Source organism: Petaurus breviceps, unplaced genomic scaffold (assembly GCF_028583685.1).
Source record: "Petaurus breviceps papuanus isolate PSGF00001 unplaced genomic scaffold, PetGlider_PUasm1.0 90804, whole genome shotgun sequence".
Lineage (NCBI taxonomy): Eukaryota > Metazoa > Chordata > Mammalia > Diprotodontia > Petauridae > Petaurus > Petaurus breviceps.
This window is the reverse complement of record NW_027187348.1, coordinates 6,363,979-6,386,148: the sequence shown is the minus strand read 5'-3', so window position 1 is coordinate 6,386,148 and position 22,170 is coordinate 6,363,979. Positions and strand designations below refer to the sequence as shown.

Here is a 22,170-nt window from a genome sequence, read left to right as displayed (position 1 = left end):
TCAAGGGAGGGTCCTTGTACATTATCTGCATTCTTTTGGGTTACCTAGACCTTCTGTTGGGGGGCATATAAACTCTGTGAGCCCCTTGTATCTTTGGCTCTGTATGAAATGGTTCTGTAATAAACAGACTATTGATTACACCCATGTCTCACTATTCTCACCTCTTGCTAGCCCACCAACTGCACTGGCTGCAGTAGTCTCAGTTTGTCTGAAGTTACAACCTTTCAATGATTAGTTACTGCTCATTTCTTCTGTGTATCTGGATGATCTAAGACTTTTCTACATCTTTTACAGACTCCAGAGAAGCAAACAATGGGTATATTCTTTTTTTTTTCCTTTTTGGAGGGGGGAAGGTAGAGAAATTGGGGTAAGTGACTTGCCCAAGGTCACACAGCTAGTTTTGTGTTAAGTGTCTGAGACTGTATTTGAACTCAGGTACTCCTGACTCCAGGTCCGGTGCTCTATTCACTGTGCCACCTAGCCACTTCAGGTACATTTTTGATGGAGTGATGTCCCTTTGTTTACAGGAGATTAAAAGCAAAGGAGGAATAACAATCTAACCCAAGCTGACCAAAGTAAAGTCAATCCATGGCAACAAGAATTTATTAAACATTTACTATATTTAAGGCACTTTGCTAGGTACGTCAAGTCATCTGAAGGTAATTTTGTAGTAATAAGCTGACAATAAAGGCATCACTCAATAGTTTATTGATTACAATTATTGTTGCTATTGTTGTCCAGTTGTTCAATCATGTCCAACTCTATGTGACCCCAATAGATATTACCTGTGCAATTTTCTTGGCAAAGTGGTTTGATGTTTCTTTCTGCAGTGTGTTCTTATCTTAAAGATGAAGAACTGAAATAAATAAGGGTTAAGTGTCACAAATCTAGTAAAGTGTCTGAGGCCAGATTTTAACTCAGATTGTACTGACTCCCGGCTGGGTGTTCTATCCACTGCACCACAAAGCTTCCCTTATTGATTACTAAGGCAATGATTTTCAAATTCTACTCCTACAAAGGACAAGTTCCATCAGGTCTTGACAAATTAGAACGGTGTCATGTGTAGGTTGGGGGATGGACTGAGTATGTGTTACATGAGGACCAATCTGGCTAATTTCAAAGAATTTCATTATTAAAAAATTAAGAATGAATTGCAACATTTGCTTATCCAAAGTAACTCTATTTGCTATTTCTTGGTAACTATCCTATGAAGTCATTTGTTTTTGTGTCCAAATGAAACATTTCTAATACTGAAATGAGTCTGGGATACCAATGATATGGCTATTCTCCCCAATGATATCTGTTCATATTTGCCTATCCTAGGTTATTCTTGTCCATATGCTCCTGCAAATTCACAATAGGCAGCCAACCCAAAAATGCTAAAAGAGAATTCACATCCAAAAACATTAGAAAGTTGCAAACAAGGAAGTTACAAGTCTATATTCTTTGGCAAATCATAGCAGTGAGTATTAGGGATGAACATTTCTCTGATTTTAAACTTATCTTTTTAGAGCTATTAAATCTTAAAGGTCACAGGGAAGTAAAAAATCCACTCTGGAATGGCGTTCTTAACCTGAGATTCATGAACATGTTTTTCTTTAAATGTTTAATTAACAATAGGATTAATTTCCTTTGTACTCTATGTACTCTATTTTCTACATCTAAAAGCACTATTCTCAGAAGGGAGTCCAGGGTTTCACCAAATTGTCAAAGGGATCCATTATACACAAGTTAGAAACTTTTACTCTAGAATGTTATGCTTAAAATCTCATTCTAACCTCTTTACTCTCCTAGAGAATGACATTCCCCTTTTAGGACTACTACTGTATTTCCAATATGAGAAAGCTGAAAACAAGTTAAGAGCAGTCTTAGGCTGCAAACATTGCTTTAAAAATGAACACAATTAATATTTTTAATTTTTATCATAATAGAAAAATATATTTGTACACTGGCCTGATTTTTTTCCTCTGTGGGCCACAATTAGATTTTCAGAGTCCTACCATATAGAAATGATTACTCATCCCTGGGTTAAGGAATTGTCCCCTATTCAAAATAAAAATATCTCTGGATTAGTAGCATATCCAGTTTATCTCTCCCACTTTAATCTGCATGCATATCAGTAATTCAGTTTTTCAAATTCTTCTCTTCTGCTAGCCAGAGAAATATAGATTTGGATAGGGTAGAAAGACCATTAACACACAGGGAGATGGATTACAAAAATGGAAGGTGAAAGGATATTGCAAAAAAAAAAAAACTTTACCTACTTTATGATGTTTGTCTAGGACATGCATTGCCTTTTGCTCCCTAGAATATATAAATCTTTGACTTCTAAGATTCCTGAATTTATCACAGAATCTTGAAGTTAAAGCCAGAAGAATCTTAGAAACTCTCTAGGCCACACCTTCCATGCATATTTTAATGATGAGGAAAGTAAGGTCCATAGAGGTAAAATCCAAGGTCAAATATTTATTTAGTGACTTAGCCTTAGAGATTAGTATGATTTCTACTGCCATATGACCTGAAGAAAGTACAATTATAACAAGTTCATTACTTTATATTAAAAAAAAAACTAAGGGAGCATTTTCCTAGTGATTATAGACTATACAAAATTCCCTCCATCTTTCAACCTGAGCAAAGCCATCTTTACTTCCTTGTTCCTTAGTGTGTAAACTAGGGGATTCAGCATGGGTGTGATCATTGTTTGGAAAATGGTTATAATCCTATCCATAACATGTTTTGAGCCTGGTCTTAGATAAATTATGAGACCAGGCACAAAGAAACAGAGGACCACAATGCAATGGGAAGCACAGGTCTGGAAGGCTTTGTATCTGCCCTCTGCTGTGCAGATCTCCAGGATAGCACGAACAATGGACACATAGGAAAGGAAAATCAGGAAGCAACATGCAGAGGCCACCACACCAATGTTGACAAAGATTACCATCTCATTGACTGAGGTGTCTGCACAGGCCAATTTGAGAATAGGAGGTGCATCACAAAAGTAATGCTCAATCTGGTTGCAGCCACAGTAGGGCAGATGGAAGGTCAGGGTTGACTGGGCTGCTGATTGGATAGCACCACTGAGCCATGTTCCTCCCCCCAGAAGGGCACATGTTTTCCCACCCATCATCATAGCATATTGCAGAGGGTAAGTGATGGCCAGGTAGCGGTCATAAGACATGACTGTATAGAGAAAACACTCAGTGTTCCCCAGACAATGGAAGGAAATAGAGCTGGGCCACACAACTGCAAAATGAGATGGCCACACCATCTGCAGAGAGTAGACCCATGAGGCTTTTGGGCACAGTCACAGTAGAAAACCACATGTCAGTGAAGGAGTGGTTGGCCAGGAAATAATACATGGGAGTGCAAAGATGGGAGTCCATCTTGATCACCAGCAGTAGGAGGAGGTTCCCCACCAAAGTGAGGGCATATATCACTAAGATCCCAAATAAGGGTTTCCCCAATTCAGGTGCATGGGGAATTCCTGTGACGATGAATGTAGTCATGAGGCTTTCATTCTGTCTGTCCATTTAGATAATGGCCTCTTCCTAAAGAAGGGAAAATCATTCAATTAATTGACAAGCATTTTAAACACTTATCAAGCATTGTACTAGGCTTTAGAAATAGAAACAGAAAAACAAAATAGTTCCTGGCCTCAAGAGTTTTATACTATCTTGGGGAAAATAATATGTAAACCTAAAATTGTAGCAGTGAATGAGAATTGATATTCCTTATGTGTGACTTGTATGAGTACCTCTCCTTTTATCTTCTACACATCCATTTAACTCATTTATTCTCCTATCAGGTTCTAAGTCTATGAAGAGATTTTTTTTTTTTTATTTTGGAGAGGCTAATGCAAGGCAATTGGGGTTAAGTGACTTGCCCAAGGTCACACAACTAGTGTGTCAAGTGTCTGAGGCCAAATTTGAACTCAGGTCTTTCTGACTCTAGGGCCAGTGCTGTATTCACTGTGCCACCTAGCTGCCTCCAGGGATTTTTTAAGTATTCTCTCTTAATTAAATTTGGAACAACTCTCTCATTACTTAATTAGATCTAGGTTACTAACCCAGTTGAATAATATTATTTGTTAAATATACTTGAGAAATATTTTCTAACAACTTTTTGTTTTCCTCAGTACTAAGCCCTCTAATTTTCTAGGCTTAAAGAAGTATCATAGTAGTATATACAATTTATTAGCAATGCAACAAATAATGAGACAAAGACATAAATAATTATTTATCATGCATGAGGTCTGAGAAAGGTCATAGACATATTCACTTCTGACCATCTCTGATATATCTGACTTAGTTCAGGAAAAACAAGATTATATTTCTCCTTTCTCAGAATACCAATTATTATTTTTTTTTATCAAGGATTCTTTTCACTTTTCTTTGAAAGATAAACTAAAATACTTTCCTTGAGAAAGAAAGAAGATCCACCATAAGGACAGAATACAAAAGGTAATAATAAATAAACACTTCTCTGAATGAAAATTGAAAGCATCTTTGGGATAATTCTAAATGAAATTTTGAATTTTCCTGTTCTCCTTTTTCTATCCCTGTTAACTTTGAAAATTCTTAGGGATCAGTCCTCACGGTGGCGGTGGGCGGTGCGAGCTGGTCGAGTTGCTGGTTGCTACAGGCAGAAGCTGTTATTTCATGGCTGCTACGGGCCCAGGGGCTGAGGTGCGGGGGACCGCGCGGCAGAAGTGTGGACTGGAGCCGGGCAAGGGTGCTCCTCAATAGGACCTACGAGAGGCTGCAGAAAAAACCTAGGCAGAATTTTTAAAACGGTGAAATACGTTGTTCTGAGGAAGTAAGGTGGATCCCTGTTCAGTTGGAGTTCAGCTTCGTGCTACCAATGAATGTCATAAGACATACTATATTCGACATACTGGCTTCAAGACTTTGCAAGAATTGTCATCAAATGATGCGCTTTTACTTCAGCTTAGAACCGGAATGACACTCTCTGGAAACAATGCAATTTGCTTCCATCATACAAAAATTTACATTGATCGATTTGAGGACTTGGAAAAGTCTTGTTGTGATCCTTTTAACATACACAAAACGTTTGCAAAGAAAAATTTGCATGCAGTTGACTTAGATGATGCCACTTTCCTAAGTGCCAAGTTTGGAAGACAACTTGTACCTGGTTGGAACCTTTGTCCAAAATGCACACAGATAATCAATGGAAGTGTGGATGTTGAATCTGAAGATCGACAAAAATGGAAAGCTGATTCAGACAGAAGGACTGCTAAAGCCTTGCGGTCCTTGCAGTTTGCAAATCCAGGAAAGCAAACTGAATTTACTCCAGAAACTGGTAAGAGAGAGAAAAGAAGACAGACTAAGGCAACCAATTCAGACAGGCAAGTGATACCACCCAAGAGCAAAGTCTATGATAGCCAGGGCCTCCTGATACTCCGTGGTATGGATCTGTGTGACTGCCTTGATGAAGATTGCCTCGGGTGCTTCTCCGCATGTCCCAATTGTGGTTCTAACAAGTGTGGAGCTGAATGCCAATGTGACAGAAATGGATTTATGGGCAGATTGAAATAGGAGGGGAGATTATTCATAATAAGCATGTGGGGGGTAATTTGAAGGTGATGAATGAGCTGCTCTATTTCCTTGTAGCTCTAAAATTCTACTGTACACTCAGAATTCAAGCATGATAAACAAGTGACAAAAGATTGAAAATGTTATTACATGTGAATGTTTTGTGCTAGGTGTTTCAGAATTCATTGTTTTGTGTACATTTAGACAGGCTTTAAAAAATCAGCTTAAGTTTATTGTGGATAAATAAGGAAGTTTAGTAGTTGGGAATAGTGCTTGACTGTACAAGGAGAATTGATCTTTGGACAACTGTTAAAACCATTCTGGCATTAGTTACTCATGAATTAATAAACAGTGAGGGGCAAAATCTTCAAAGCACTTTATCAGATTATATTCCCTTTGAGTAGAGAAACAAATAATGAAAACACGATTTTTTTAAGACTGTCCTAAGAATTCTTTTCTACCCTGCTTTCTGTCGAATTAGAGGTTCTTAATATTTTAAATTTAAACTATAGCCCAATAAGTTCTAAACAAATATAGCTCACTTAATTTAGCACTTGGCTTTCTAAATTGAAATTAAATGTTGTGATGTAAATTCAACTCTTTAAAACCACCTCTCCCGACCCACCTTCCTTCCCTAATCAGTTGTATATATTTTTTTTTTGCACATTTACTTGGACAATTACCTAAAGAACACTCAATATCCCTTCTTGCAGATTTGGCTTTGAAGAGTGTGCCTCCCAAAGGACTCTCACTTTAAAGAGTTGAGTAAGAAATTCTAGTTTCCTGAATGGTAATTTGCAAGGCTGTTGAGGTTTGGTACATTTTTAAACAATGAATCCACAAATCCTTTTTATGTGGCTGCTAGACCTTTCAGGAGACCTGACTACTAATAAAGCAGATGTTGAAACTATAAATGCTAATTTCCGTTCTGTATGACTTGTGAAAGAAAAGTTAGTGTTAACATGGTAAAAAGTTGAATTGAAATTATAAATGTTAAGTATCCAGATTTGTGTTTTCTGGTACATGTTTTGATGTTGCTAATTCAATTGCACTTTTGCATAATTAAGTTATATTTTTTGTAGTTTTATTTGACTTTCCACAAATCTAGTGTCTGTTAATTAATAGCTATGCTTCTGCAATGAATATCATACTGGTAGAGTCTAGTATTAGAGAATCTAGTTGTAATCTCCAAATCCTTGATGAGACTTGGCTAATTTTGCTCTGTTGATGTGGGGAAATCCTTTTTAGCAATTGTTTGCAAGTCTTTGGTTCTTTATCTATTCTGCTGAGCATTGTGTTTATATAAGTAACATAGGTACTATTCAAATAGGTATTGTACCTTGTCAGAAGTATATTAAATATTCAAATATCTTACTGCTGTGTACTTACATACTTCAAGAGGGAGGTATTGAGTTCTTCCTAGTTGAGGCTTCAGAAGACTTGTCAGTTCATTGTGGAAAGTAATAAGAACTATGGTGATTCACAGAGAAGGGAATTGCTTTGAAGGTTAAAGCTGTTGTGTCCAGGAAGATCTAATTCAAGATTGACTTAAACTTTGATATCTAATTGCCTTCTTCTCATTCCTGTGGGTGCTCTATCCCCATCTACAGATTCTATTCTCTTCCACATAGTATCTAAGCTGTATACCCTGCATATACTTAACACAAAATAAATAAATAAATACCATGATAGCAAAAAAAAAAAAAAAAGAAAGAAAGAAAGAGAAAATTCCTAGGGATCTGATCTGGAGGAGCAGAAAAAAATTTGTGGTAGTAAGAAATGAATTTGATGAATGGTAGAAATCAGGGGTGAGAAGAAGGGGATGGGAAATGTAGGAGCCATAGTGAGTAGAACAATGGCACGTAAGAGTCAAGGAAAATATCTGGAAGGTTTACCCCTCATCTTACATCACAAAGATGGCACACAAAGAGAATTCTGCAGGTTTTTTAGACAATGCATGTAGAGATTCTTAAGATGGGTGGTTTTGCTGAAGACCTGAGAAAGCATTGGTAGGTGACGATTTTGAAGCAGTAGAAAAATAAACAGAAAGGCAATAGAAAAGGAGGCATCAGAAAGCTAGCTAGAAAGAAGAGAAGGAAGGAGGAGAAGGGAAGGAGAGAGAGAGAGAGAGAGCACTACTGCCACCCCTCTTTGTGAAGAAAGGACTTTCCCAGAGGAGACTTCATATTATGGATTGTAACTTACTAGGAATTTGCATTTTACATAAATTGAACTGAGTCACCAGTTCAATAGCTTACATTTTTCCCCTGATTTTTAAAATAAAATTTTTTTCATGATATTGTGACTTCTATACACAATTAGCAATTGTAAATTCCTGTTACATTTTCCAATACAAGGGAGTCTTGGATGCAAAAATTACATATAGCTATTATTAATAAAAATCTGAAATTACAAAGCATAAAGTGAGTCATTTTGATATGTGACACTTAAATGCTATAGAAATTCATGAAAGCAAACAAATGGATGTTTGCAAATATAAATTAAATATTAAATGGCAAATAATCTAAACTCTCCTGATAGAACAAAGGCATTTGAGGCATCAGTTATGACATAGAAAAGGAATGGAGGAAATTTTGTATCATGTCCCTGATCTTTCTGACCTCGGCATCTATCTATGAATCTCTGGTATCTCATAAAAAATGAAAATAATAATACCAATACTATGTACCTCACACTATTGTTGTGAGGAAAATGGTTCATACACATTAAAGAACTGAACCAATGTGATAAATATGTGCATCAAGTATATAAATATTATAATCTTGAGGACCTGGATATATCAGTTGATGTGATACTTAAGAAAATAAAAAAACAGAAACCATTATCCTGTCTTTGTGCAAGGCCATGTGATACTTGTATTTGGAATTCTGTGCTCTGAGTCTGATTTGCTATAACTCAAGATAAACATGTTGGAGCCAGAAGGCATGTCTACAACCAGAATCAGCTAGCTGTTGTTGAGTCTGGCTTCAAAGGATAAACTAGAAAGATCAGTAATCCATGTGTATAAAATCCATGTGTGATGACTGAGAAAAGTTATTACAACATCCATACATTCATGATGGAATAGGTTGAACATATACTTGGTCATTAAATCTTTACATATGCTCTGTAGTAAAATAGATTCAACCTCAAATTAGAAATGCAAATCAAAATAATAAAATAAACCAATACTCTATACAGTGGATATAAATAATTTTCCAAGACTCATTTTTCCTAATAAATTATCTTATTCTGAAATATAAATGGATTCAAAAGAGATTTAGATCAATTCTTGGACACTGAGAGTTCAAATACAACTTAGAGTTCCCTTAACCCAATTTATACATTAAGCATATGAAGAAACAGAATTGGAGTGAGGTTCAGTGATTTGTCCAAAGAAGCTAGGTGACAATGACTAGAAATACCTGAATTCAACAACACTAATGCAGAGATTTATTTTGCATAGCTACATATATTTGTATTGTAACCTTTTTTTTTTGGTCTTTTCCATGGATGAGGGAGTGAAAGGTGAAAGGGAGAGAATTTGGAATTAAAATAAAATAAAATAGAATTTTAAATTTTTAAAAATCTATTACATAAAATGTAATTGAGGAAACTTTAACAAAGTAAGTAAAAATGCAACATAAAAGAATAAAGACCTGAAAATGAGTACTATCTCAGACCCTTGCTAGCTGTGACCCTGGATGAGTCACACTTTCTGTGCTTCAATTTCCTTATCTCTAAAGAAAATAACGACACCTGCCTCATCTGTTTTTTTGGTAAAGATCACAAAATTTAAAGCACTAAGTACATTCTTTCTTCAATTACATGTGCATTCCTGAGGCTTGGGCCTGAGCTGGAAAAGATTTAATGATTACCTATATTCCTGTCCAACCCTTTTACTTTTCAGCTGAGGAAACTTTGGATGAGAAAGTTAATTTCACTTACCCAAGATCATACAACAGGAAGGAGTAGAATCAAATCTCAAAACCAAATCTTCTAAGAATTGTGACTTCAAGTTCTTTGTTCTTTTGAACACACTACATCCAGAGGACTGGAGAATCCAGATATTCTGATTATACATACCATGCCATTACCACAACACCATTGAAGCCTCTCTAGGTGGCAGGAAATAAAATATTTTAGGCTATCAGAGAGGACAGCTAGGAATATTGCTTCACATCTTTGGAAGAGAAAGAATCCTGGGTTTGAAGGATCATGGACTTAATACTGTAGAGTAATTCTTCCATATTTATTGTCTAATATCTCTTATTCCTCTTTGAGAAAAAAAAAACCCTTACTTTGTCCTCTCCCATGATTCTCTCCCTTCCTTAAACTGGTTCTTAGAGGAATGTTGTAAGAAAATTTTAGAAGAAAATTAGGCACTTAAAGTTTTCAACAATGCAGCTGAGCATAGAAATCATGGTCCCACCAGAGCAACAGACTAGGAAAAATGCTACCAATATTGTAATAGTGCCATGAGACAAGTCCTATGCTGAGTTGGGTTTGTAACGTTCCCAAATACATAAACAATGCTACCAGGTCCAGCCTTGTATAGGGGGAACATAATTTCACGTCTCTATCTCCATATAAATTAATGTGTGCTATGCCAGTATTTAATTCCAGAAACCTAGAATAAAGAATTTGACAAATGAGGAGAAATGAAGGCAACATTGAGCTAGGGGAAAAGGTTTGATAATCTCAATGGAAACAAAACTATAATTGGTATCAGTTTTCTAGAATTCTAATTTTAACCCTCAATGAAGTTATTATGCCTGGTACTAGGCTTTAGGTAGGGGCTTGACCCTTATATTTGCAGCAAAAATCAACAGTAACTGCAACAACAAAACTTAACACAAATAAACAAAACAAAAAGTATATAATGCAGCAAATATGTTATGGAAAGCAAAATACAATGGAATTGCACTCATATGCAATTTTTCTCTAAAGGATCTGATTCTCTTCCTATTTCACTGGTTAATATAGGTATCATTTAAGATTTTAGCTTTTCATTCTTCTAATTTTTTTCTGTGTCATTCTTTTGCCCATCTCATCCTCTATGCTATAAGTTCAATGCGTATGAACCCCAAATCTGTATCACCATCCATTACCTCTCTTATTTCATGCCTCCTGTTGGGCATTCCTATCTGAGAAGCTCACCACCTCTTAAAACTCATACCCCAAACTAAACTTAATTCCCCTGAAGTTGGCCACCTTCCAACTTTTCCAATTTTAATGTTGGCACCACCAATTTCCCATTCACCTAGTCTTGAGTCCTTTTAAAATTCTGTCTCTCACTCAATTCCCTCAAATTAACCACCAAGGTCAAGTGATTCTGCCTTTAGAATGTCTCTTTATTCCATCTTCTTTTTTCAATCCTGTTGCAATCATCCTAGTTCAGAACCCTCATTCATTATCCCTCTTCTACATTATAGTAAAAAACATATAACTAGCTTGCCTGTGTTCATTCCCTCCTACTTGCTCCCCACCAAGTAGCCCAGACCCTGAATACTGTTGAATCATTAGTAACAATGCACAGCTTTAAATATGTTGTGCTATGCTCAAGTGCTCTCTGTGGTTTCTAACTATGTATACTCTAAAGGCCATATCTTGTAATGTGAAATTTAAAGGTCACATAGAATGAAGAGTCTTAGAATGGACTGCCCAGCTAAATATCCTTATTTCACAAGTGTCTCATCTTTTCTACTATATGATACTGTGGAAAAAACAATAGTGTTAGGTTCAAAAGACTTCTGTACAAGTCCTATCTCTATCACATGATCCTAAGGTAAATAATTTCCTCAATTTGCATCTCCATTTTTCCTATTTGTAAAAATAGAAATAATCCTCAATGCATATTTTATTGGGTGATTGTCCAGAAAGTGGCTTGAAAATCTTAAACTTCCTTATAAATAATATCCAAAGAAGTAACAGTTTAATTTGTGGTTTAAATTCCTTGAGGTCAGGAAATATATCTCATTCATTTTGCATTCTCTAGAGCACTTAGCACAATGCCTTGCCCACAGTATTTGCTCAATAAATTTCCATTGAAAAATAAGTGAGGAAGGGATAGAGGAAGGGAAGGTGGGAGGGAGTAAATGAATGACTATATTCACATCATTTTTTCCAATGAGGAAAACACGAGTTTTCCCAGTCCTTTGCTATTGACCTGCTAGATTTAAGCTCTGAGTCAGGAGGTACATTTCAAAACCTAGGAAAAGGTGAAAGGGGGTAGTTGCTTCTTTAAAATGAAGATTTCTCCTAAGACCAAACTCCAAAAGAATAATAATGTAAGTAGTCCTGCACTCCACCCACACAAAAGTATATGAGCCTAAATTGTTTTTATCCCACAGGGGATATGATTACCCTGAACTCCCTTGGTGTTTAGGAGAATGAGACAAAATAATGATCTAAGTGTTTACACATTTGATCTATGTTGTATTATTGATACTTATTATACATGTATATTTTATTTAGAACATGAATGTTCCTTTAAAAAAGAAAAAAAACAGGTTTTATGAATAATTGTCTCTGCATAGTTTGTACGTGAAGCATTTAGGAACTCTTTTCTTGATAAAATATTTTTAGAATATTATCAGCCAAATAATAAATAGTATGTTTCTGATCTCTAAAGTTGTTATACTGTAGAAACAGGACTTCCACAGGGCTCCCGCTTCCACCTCCTCCAATTCATGTAAAAGGTGACTCTGAACAAACTTTGGAGCTACAGAACTTTGGAGCAACTTTGTCACAAAATGACACAGAGAAGCTAACCTCCCACTGAGGACAGCCTGGCAGGCTGGAAGGAAGAGGCCAGAACAGCAAGTTGGGAGCCTAGCCCAGCCCTACACAAGCCCAAGGTTTTAACCTCACAGCAGCCACAACAAGCTACTGGCTGGAAGGACTTCAGATCACCAGTACTGGTTTCCAGAACTATCAACCCATAGATGCTAAGGACAAAGTGAGAGGTCAGTGTAGTGTTGACTTTGTGAACCGGGAGTTCAAGAATGCCATCAAGCCTTTACCCCCTGGTGGGAGAAGTGGCTGAGGCACTGTGGCAATGGAGCCACCGTGAAGTCGTTGCTTCAGAGTTCTTGACCTGCAGATTGTAGGAGGACCAAGTGACAAGTTTGAGGGGTAATTGCTCTTGCTTTAACCTGCTTGGATCTGGATTGCTATTTATGGTGGAGGTCCTGGGGTGTGTGACCAGTTTGCCAGAGCATGTGGAGGCTTCAGAGAAAGCACCCAACTAATAGTTCCGGCAGTTGAGGAAACACCAGTGATTGGGACAAAGCTCCCCGCTCGGGTAGCAGAGTTCTACTGTAGCAAAAAGCTCAAAAGTCAAGTAATTGAGTGGCAACATGATCAATGAGGGAAGCAAGGCAAGCACAGCAGTCTGACTCTGGATTCCTTTTTTGGGGACAAAAAGGATCAAAGCATGGAACAAGAAGAAGACATCAAAGTCAGAACTCCTGCACGAGAAGGTTCCAAGAAAAGAATAAGCTGCTTACTGGCCATAGAGTAGCTTAAGAAGGATTTTGGAAACCAAATAAGAAAAGTGGAGGAAAAATTGGGAAGAGAAATGAGAATGATGCAAGAAAAATCTGAAATGAGAGTCAACAACCTGACTGAAGAAAATAACACCTTAAAAAATAGACTAACTCAAATGGTAAAAGAGGCTCAAAAAGCCAATGAGGAGAAGAATGCCTTAAAAAGCCAAATTTGCCAGATGGAAAAAGAATTCCAAAAGCTCACTGAAGAGAATCATTCCTTCAGAATTAGATTGGAGAAAATGGAAGCTAGTGACTTTATGAGAAATCAAGATACTATTAAACAAATATAAACAAAGGAAGAAAATAGAAGGCAATGTGAAATATCACATTGGGAAAACCACTGACCTGGAGAATAAATCCAGGAGATATGATTTAAAAATTATTGGACTACCTGAAAGCCATGATCAAAAAAAATAATCTAGAAATCATCCTTCAAGAAATTCTGAAGGAAATTTGCCCTGATGTTTTTGAATGAAAAGGAGAAATAGAGGTTGAAAGAATCCACTGGTCAGGGGTGGCCAGGCCGCACAGTGAGTAAAAGCATCAGCTCCAGTGTCAGGATGATATGGAGATTGAATCCCGGGCTCAGACACTTAGCACCCACCCAGAAACACCTGGCCATGTATCTTTGAGCAAGTTACTTAACCCTGATTGCTTAAAAAAAAAGAATCCACTGATCACCTCCTGAAAAAGATCCCAAAAAGAAAACTTCTAGGAATATTATAGCCAAGGAGAATATTACAAGCAACCAAGAAGAAACAATTTCAATATTGTGGAAACACAATCAGGATAACACAGTATCTGGCAGCTTCTACACTGAGGGATCGAAGGACTTGGAATATGATATTCTGGATGTCAAGGGAGCTGGGATTAAAACCAAGAATCACCTATGCAGAAAAACTTAGTATCTTGTTTCAGGGGAAAATATGGTCATTCAGTAGAATAGAGGACTTTCAAACATTCTTGATGAAAAAACCAGAGTTGAATAGAAAATTTGACATTCAGATACAAGAAGCAAGAGAAACTTGAGAAGGTAAACAGGGAAAAGAAATCATAAGGAGCTTATCAAAGTTGAACTATTTACATTCCTACATGAAAAAATGATAATTGTAACTTATGAAACTTTTCTCAGTATGAGAATAGTTGAAAGGGAATAGAAATGTGTATATATATGTATATATAGGATGGTATATGGGTGTATGAATATATATTTGAGTGTGTGTATGTATGTGTACAGGTATACATAGACAGAAGGCACAGACCCAATTGAATAGAAAGGGTGACACTTAAAAGGTTAAATTAAGAGTTGAGAGAGGAATATAATGAGAGGAGATGGGGAAAGACAGAATGGGGTAAACTATCTCATATAAAAGCAAGAGAAGCATGAGAAGGTAAACAGGGAAAAGAAATCATAAGAACTTTTCAAAGTTGAACTACTTACATTCCTACATGGAAAAACGATAATTGTAACTTATGAAACTTTTCTCAGTATGAGAATAGTTGAAGGGAATAGAAATGTGCGTATATATATATATATATATATACATATATATATATACACACACACATATATATACATATATATATACACACACACATATATATACATATATGTATATATAAGTACACATATATATGTCTATATATGAGAGTATATGGGTGTATGAATACATATGTGAGTATATGTTTACAGGTATACATAGACAGAGGGTACAGGACCAGTTGAATAAGAAGAGATTATACTTAAAAGGTGAAATTAAGAGGTGAGAGAGGAATATAATGAGAGGAGGTGGGGAGAGACAAAATAGGGTAAACTATCTCATAAAGAAGAGGCAAAGGAAAACTTACAATGGAGTGGAAGAACAGGAAGACAAAAGGGAATGAGTTAACGTTAATCTCAATGAATTTGACTTAGGGTCAGATTGACATATACACTAAATAGTGTATCTCTCCCTACAGGAGAGTAAGGGGGAAAGGGATGAGAGGGGGAATGATGGAAGGGAGGACAGGCTGCAGGGGAAGGAAGTTGGAAGCATGCACTTTTCAAAAGGTACAGGATCAAAGTAGAGAATAGAACAAGTGGGGGGGGGCGTGGTATGGAGGGAAATATAGTCAGTCTTTCATAATATATCTACTATGGAAATGTTTTGCACACCTACACATGTACAACCTATATTGAATTGTTTATTTTCCCAGTAAGGGTGGGTGATGAGGGAGGTAGGGAAATAATCTGGAATTCAAAGGTTTAAAATCAAATGTTTAATATATATATTTTATTATTTTACATATAACTGGGAAATAAGATATACAGGCACTAGGGCATAGAGATCCACCGTGCCCTACTGGAAAGTCAGAGGAGGGATGGGGGAAAATATGGGAGAGAACAGATTGGGGGAGGGGATATTCTATGGGATCTCTGTTTTGGAGTGGTAGGTAGGGGAAAAATGGGGAGAAAATTTGCAACTCAAATCTTGTGGCAATGAATGATATAAACAAAAATATTTTTTTAATGAAAAACAAAAAAAATTAAAAAATAAAGTTGTTATACTTTAGTTTGATCCTCAATCTCTTTGGTGATACCTCTTTTTTCTCCAGAAGTAATTTCTAGTCACAGCTAGAAAAGGAGCCAGTGTCAGCCAACAGGAAGCAGATTCTTCATTCTCATTGTTATTTCATGTTTACTGTGCAAATGAAACCTTTCCAGTCTCAACTTTTGAAACTAAGAAGGTGTTACGTATGAAACTTCCTTGGAGAAAGGATGATCATGAAGCATATAGACCTGAATTCTTCCATCTATCAAGTAGGCCACTGTTGACATAGTCATCAATGTGGCAGGCACCTTGCTGCCACTAATCATTGAACTCAGATCACAACACAGTAAAATTGCATTCAGAAAATCAAAGAGTAGAAAGGAAGAGCAGATATTATCTAGCCTAGTCAGGATTTGAACAGGATCCCCCTATGCAAAATCTCTGACAATGATAAATTTAGTATCCTACCTTTTCTCTAAGTCCTCCAGAGAGGAATAACCCCTTCTTCTTAAGGCAGTATCTTCCACTACTGCTAGCTAGCTCTAATCATTAATAAGTTTCTTCTTATAACAAGTCTAAATTTATGGCTGTACAATTTCCATGCACTTCTACTACTTCTGCCTTTTGTGACCAATCCCAACAAGTCTAATTCATCTTTGTAAAATGTTACCTTTCTTATTCTTAAAGATCACCTTTACCACTATTTTTCCTTGAACATTTTGAAAAGTGCAATTAGACAAAAGAGATCTCTCTATCCCATTGGGCATACATTCTTTTATTTTTTAAAGCAATCGGGGTTAAGTAACTTGCTCAAGGTTACATGGTCAGTTATTTCTGGGTGTGGTGCTGAGTGTCTGAGCCTGGGATTCGATCTCCAGGTCATCCCGACACTGGAGCCGGTGCTCTTACTCGCTGAGCTACCTGGCTGCCTCTATTCATTTTTTTAAATAGTATTTTCCCCCAATACGTGTCGACAATTTTTAACATTCATTTTTAAAGATTTTGAGTTCCACATTTTTCTCTCTTCTTCCCTTCCTTCCTCTCTAATTGAAATGGTAGGCAATTTGATATAGGTTATACACATGCCATAATGTAAAATCTATTTCCATATTAGTCACAGTTGTGAAAAAAGAAACAGAACAAAAGGAAATAGGCCATGAAAAAGAATAAAGTAAGGGTTAAAAATGTGCTTTGATCCGCATTCAGAATAGATCTGTTCTATATCTGAATGTGGAAAGAAATTTTCTTCATGAGTCTTTTTTTGTTCTTGTCTTGTATCATTGTGTTGCTGAGAAGAGGTAAGTCATTCATAGTTGATTGTCACACAGTGTTGCTCAGTGTCTACAATGTTTTCCTGGTTCTGTTCATTTCACTTTGTATAATCACTTCATACAAGTCTTTCCAGGTTTTGCTGAAATATGCCTGTTCATCATTTCTTATTGCACAATAGCATTCTATTTCCTTCATATGCCACAGTTGGTTCAGTCATGCCCCAATTGATTGACAATCCCTCAGTTTCCAATATTTTGTCTTCATGAATAGAACTGCTATAAATATTTTTGCATATGTAGTTCCTTTTCCCTTTTTAATTGTCTCTTTGTGATGCTGACTTAGTAGTGGTGCTGCTGGATCAAAGGGTATGCAGTTTGGTTGCCCTTTGTGGATAATTCCAAATGCTCTCCAAAATACTTGAATCAGTTCACAACTCCACCAACAGTATAATAGTGTCCCCATTTTCCTACATCTTCTCCAACATTTATTATTTTCCTTTCTTATCATATTAGGAAATATGATAGGATGGTACCTCAGAGTTGTTTTATTTTGTTATTCCCTAATCAAAAGTGATTTAGAGAACTCCTTCATATGCCTCTAGATAGAGCTTCAATTTCTTTATCTGAAAACTGCCTGTTCATGTCCTTTGACTATCAATTGGGGTATGAATTGCATTCTTATAAGTTTCACTCAGTTCTCTATATGTTTGAAAAATCAACCCTTTATCAGAGACATTTGCTGTAAAGATTGTTTCCCAACTTTCTTCCTAATCTTAGTTGCATTGGTTTTGTCTATGTAAAAACTTTTTAATTTAATATACTCAAAATTATCTATTTTACATTTCATAATGCTCTCTATCTCTTGTTTGGACATGAATTCTTCTTTTCTCTGTAGATCTAACAGGAAAACTATTTCCTGGTCTAATTTGCTTATGGCATCACCTTTAATTTCTAAATCATATACCCATTTTGACCTTATATTTGTATATGGCTTGAGATATTGGTCTATACTCAGTTTGCACTGTATTTTTTTTCCCAGTTTTACCAGCGGGTTTTTCAAATAGTGAATTCTTATCCCAAAACTGGGGTCTTTCAGTTTTTTTATTTAATATTATTTCATTTTTTTTGAGGAGGGAAGGCAGGGCAATTGGGGTTAAATGACTTGCCCAAGTTAGCACAGCTAGTGACTGTCCAGTGTCTGAGACCAGACTTGAACTCACCTCCTTCTGACTCCATGGCTGGTGCTCTATTCACTGTGTTACCTAGCTGCCCCAGCTTTTCAGTTTATCAAACACAAAGTTGCAATGGCCATTTACTGCTGTGTTTTGTATACCTAATTTATTCCACTAATTCATCTCTCTATTTCTTACCCAATACCAGATAGTTTTAGTGATTACTGCTTATAATATAGTGTGTGATCTGGTATTACTTGGGCCTCCTTCCTTTGTAATTTTTTCTCATTAATTCCCATGATTTTCTTAACCTTTGTTCTTCCAGATACATTCTTGTAACTAAAATCCATTGCTGTGGTCAGATATCATCAAGTTGAGCTGAGTTCATGAGAAGATTAAAGAATACAACAGCTGGAGCTGGTGTCCTCCTCCTGATATGACAAGACCCAGAAATTAGATCCTTGCTGGTTTTAGGATATAACTTCCAGTTCTTTCCAAAAATAGTACCGCACTACCCCCAGGTCACAATTTTAGCTGAATTTGATGCTGAAAAATGTGTAGAACAAAACTAAACACTGTCTCACATCTCACTCAAGACCAGACCTAAGAGATCCAGCAGAGATGACTTAAGGAGCATCAAGTGGACATGACAGAAAGACATCAAGGCTCTATAGGCCATATGTGTTCTTACAAAAAAAAGTTATTTTATTTGTTTTAATCAGCCAATATCTACTTTTTGCCCTTAAACCCCATGTCACACATATACCGTCACCCAACAAAACTGAAAACAAGACAAAAATAAAACTCATTACAAATATTTACCCAATCACAACAATTTTCCAAATGGCCTTGTAAAAAAACAAATGATTTCATTGTGCATGCTGAGTCCTTCTTTTCTCTATCAAGAGGTAGGTAGCATATTGAATCTCTAGTTCACTGGAATTCTGGCTAATCATTACACTAAAAAAGAGTTTAGCACACTAGTATTCTGATGGGAAAATGTATCATCTCCTTATATTCGAATATAAGCAATTTATCTTTGTTTAGTACTTTAAAACTGTTCGTTCATGTTTACCTTTTTTATGCTTCTCTTAATTCGTGTTTAAGCTTAAAAGATTCTTTACACTTGTCTTTTTATCGGGGATGTATGGAAAACCTCTATTTCATAGGTCCGTTTTGCCCATTGTACTATAATACTGTATTGCTGGCTATGTTATTTTGGGCTGTAAGTCCATATACATATACATAATAGTACATTCTGGAATATATTATTCCAAGCTCTTGATTCCCTTATAATGGTGGCTGCCAAATTACATGTTATCTTGCCTATTACTCCTTGGTAGTTGAATTCTTTCTCTCAGACTATTGCAGTATGTTATTTTCTTTGATTTGGAAGCTTTGCCTTTTCACTATAATGTCTCTGGGAGTTTTTATTTTGATGATCCTTTCTAGAAGTAACCAATGGATTCTTTTTATTTTCACTTTGAACTCTACTTCAAAGAGATGTGAGAAATTATTTATATGCGTGTGTGTGGATGTATATACATATATACATGTTTGCATGCATGCATACAGAGAGAGAGAGAGAGAGAGATGAGATGAGAGTGGGAGTATGTGTGTGTCTATATTTCTTGGAGAATGATGTATAGTATCTTTTCTTGTCATACTGTTCAGATAGTCCAATAAATTTTTATTTTTTCTCTTATGTTTTCCAGGTCAATTATTTTTGCTCTAAAATATTTTATACTTTCTTCCATTTTTTAGATCTCTGACTTTGTTTTAATATTTCTTGTTGCTTTATGAAATCATTGGTGTCTCTCTGGTCCATTTTAATTTTTAATAGTTTGTTGCTTGGGCAAGGTTCTGAATCTCTTGTGCTAAGTTGTTTACTCACTTTGCTAATCTTTCTTTCATAGCCCTCATTTCTTTTGCATTTTTCCCACAAATACTCACAGTTCATTTTTAAAAAAAGAAAAAATTCTAAAGAATATTTTTTAAACTATGACTTCATCTTTTTCATAAATCCTAGTTGAGCTTGTACCCATGTTGTATTTTTCTCTTAGACATTGTTCTAGAGTAATTTTCTAGACATGTTCTGGAGTCATTCTCCATTTTCCTCAATTGTTTGTGTCTTGAGCATCACTGCCACCCTTCTGGTATAGCTTATTATTGCATGCTTCTTTTCTAGTTTGCCCATTCTTCCAGCCCACTTTCTGACTTCTGACTTGATGTTAAGGCTGTGCTCTATGAAACTCCTAGAGGGCAGGTTTGGGCTTGTCATATTGCTGGTGTTTTTATTTGTGTGTGTGTGTGTGTGTGTTTGTGTTATATTTTTTTTTTTTTTACCAAATTTTGTGTTATGCCAGGATCTCGGGGACAAATTGGAGACTTCAAGGTTTTCAGTACTCCCAGAGTAGTCTGATCCAAGGCAAAGTGTGATTATTACTTTACTGGTATAAAATCTATAAGTCTCATTTCACAGAAAACCCTTCGAAAACTTATATGAACTTTTGCAAACTGAAGTGAGCATAACCAGGAGAACAATCTACACAGTAACAGCATGATTGTAAAAATAATCAGCTGTGAAAGACAGTAACTGTGATCAATACAGTAATCAACCATAACTCAAAAGGACTTGTAATATAAAATGACAGTCATATCCAGATAGAGAATTAATGGAGTACAGATTGAAGCATAATTTTCCTTTATTTTTGTTACAATTTTGGGATCATGGATAATATGGAAGTATGTTTTGCATGACATTATATTTGTAATGAGTTTTCTGTTTCTTGCTTCCTCAATGGGTAGGGCCGGATGTGGGAGCTAGGAGAAAATTTAGAGGTAAAATCAAAATTGAAGAAAGAAGGAAAAAATAAAGTGTATGTGTAGAATGTCAGCAAAACAAGATAATATCTGTGGATATATTAAATGTTTTCACAAAAAACAGAATAATTATGATATAAAATCATGTCTTCACTAAAACTTAGTGATAATAGTAGGATGTGTAATACTATTACTACTACTACTACCACCACTACTACAACCACTACAAGAATAACAGTAGTAGGGGCGGCTAGGTGGCACAGTGAATAGAGCACTGTCCCTGAATTCAGGAGGACCTGAGTTCACATCCAGCCTCAGATATTTAACACAAAAACTAGCTGTGTGACCTTGGGCAAGTCACTTAACCCCAATTGCCCTCCAAAAAGCAAAATAATAATAATAATAGTAATAACAGTAGTAACAAAAACAACAACAGTAAATGCTGTGCTCAGACCTGAAGCTGATGCCCTTTGACTATGGTGGAGTGCAGAGTGGTTACCAACACACTTACATTGCATATTGTGCCTCCTTAAAATAGAATTAAAATTGCTTTTGAAGTTCTTTAAATACCCAGAAATTTTAAAGGGTCCCCCACTAGTTCACTTTGGTCTAATTCCTAAGTTTTTACTTCCTGTGGAACTGAAACTCTCCTTTCAGTAACACCCACCCAGAGCTTTTGGTTCTTTCTGTGGTCAGGTAGGACAAGGGATCAGCATTGCATAGTGTCAAATTTGTGTCTGTGTTTAATTTTTTGATTTAATCATTATTTGTTGAATATTTCTTTATATTTCTTCCCTGTATTTTTCTTTTATTTTTTTTTCTTTGTTTCTCTACCTTGGTTTTATTTTTCTTTTTAGAGATTTCAGATAAATAAGTGTGCATGGAGGTGTAATGATATCCATAGCAACTAACTAGACCTTGTGTTCATCTGGAAGCATAGAAGATAGTGTATTCTCTAGAGTACCATCTTATAAATTCAGTTCTGGGCAACATAATTTAAAAAGAACGTGATCCACATAGTCACCCAGATTCACAACCTAGGTTCAAATCCTTTCTCACTCTCATACCCAATAAGCAATTAGTTGCTGAGTTTTGAAATAATTTCTATCTTCATAATATCTCTTCTATATTTCTCCTTCCCCCCTCTGACAATGCCACCTTTCTGATGCACTCCCTCATCATCTCATGCCTGTACTATTGTGATTGACTTTTGGTTAGTCTTCATTTCTGGTTTCTCCACATTTTTATCCACCCACCACTAACCTGAT

The 22,170-nt window shown here is 36.1% G+C and overlaps 2 pseudogenes; one reads left to right on the top strand and one right to left on the bottom strand.

Annotated features, from left to right (window-relative positions):
- Nucleotides 1-2,599: 2,599 nt before the first annotated feature.
- On the bottom strand, nucleotides 2,600-3,530 carry LOC138147691 (olfactory receptor 10G7-like; annotated as a pseudogene).
- A 1,128-nt stretch (nucleotides 3,531-4,658) lies between these two features.
- On the top strand, nucleotides 4,659-5,584 carry LOC138147640 (ARL14 effector protein pseudogene; annotated as a pseudogene).
- The last annotated feature ends 16,586 nt before the right edge of the window (nucleotides 5,585-22,170 follow it).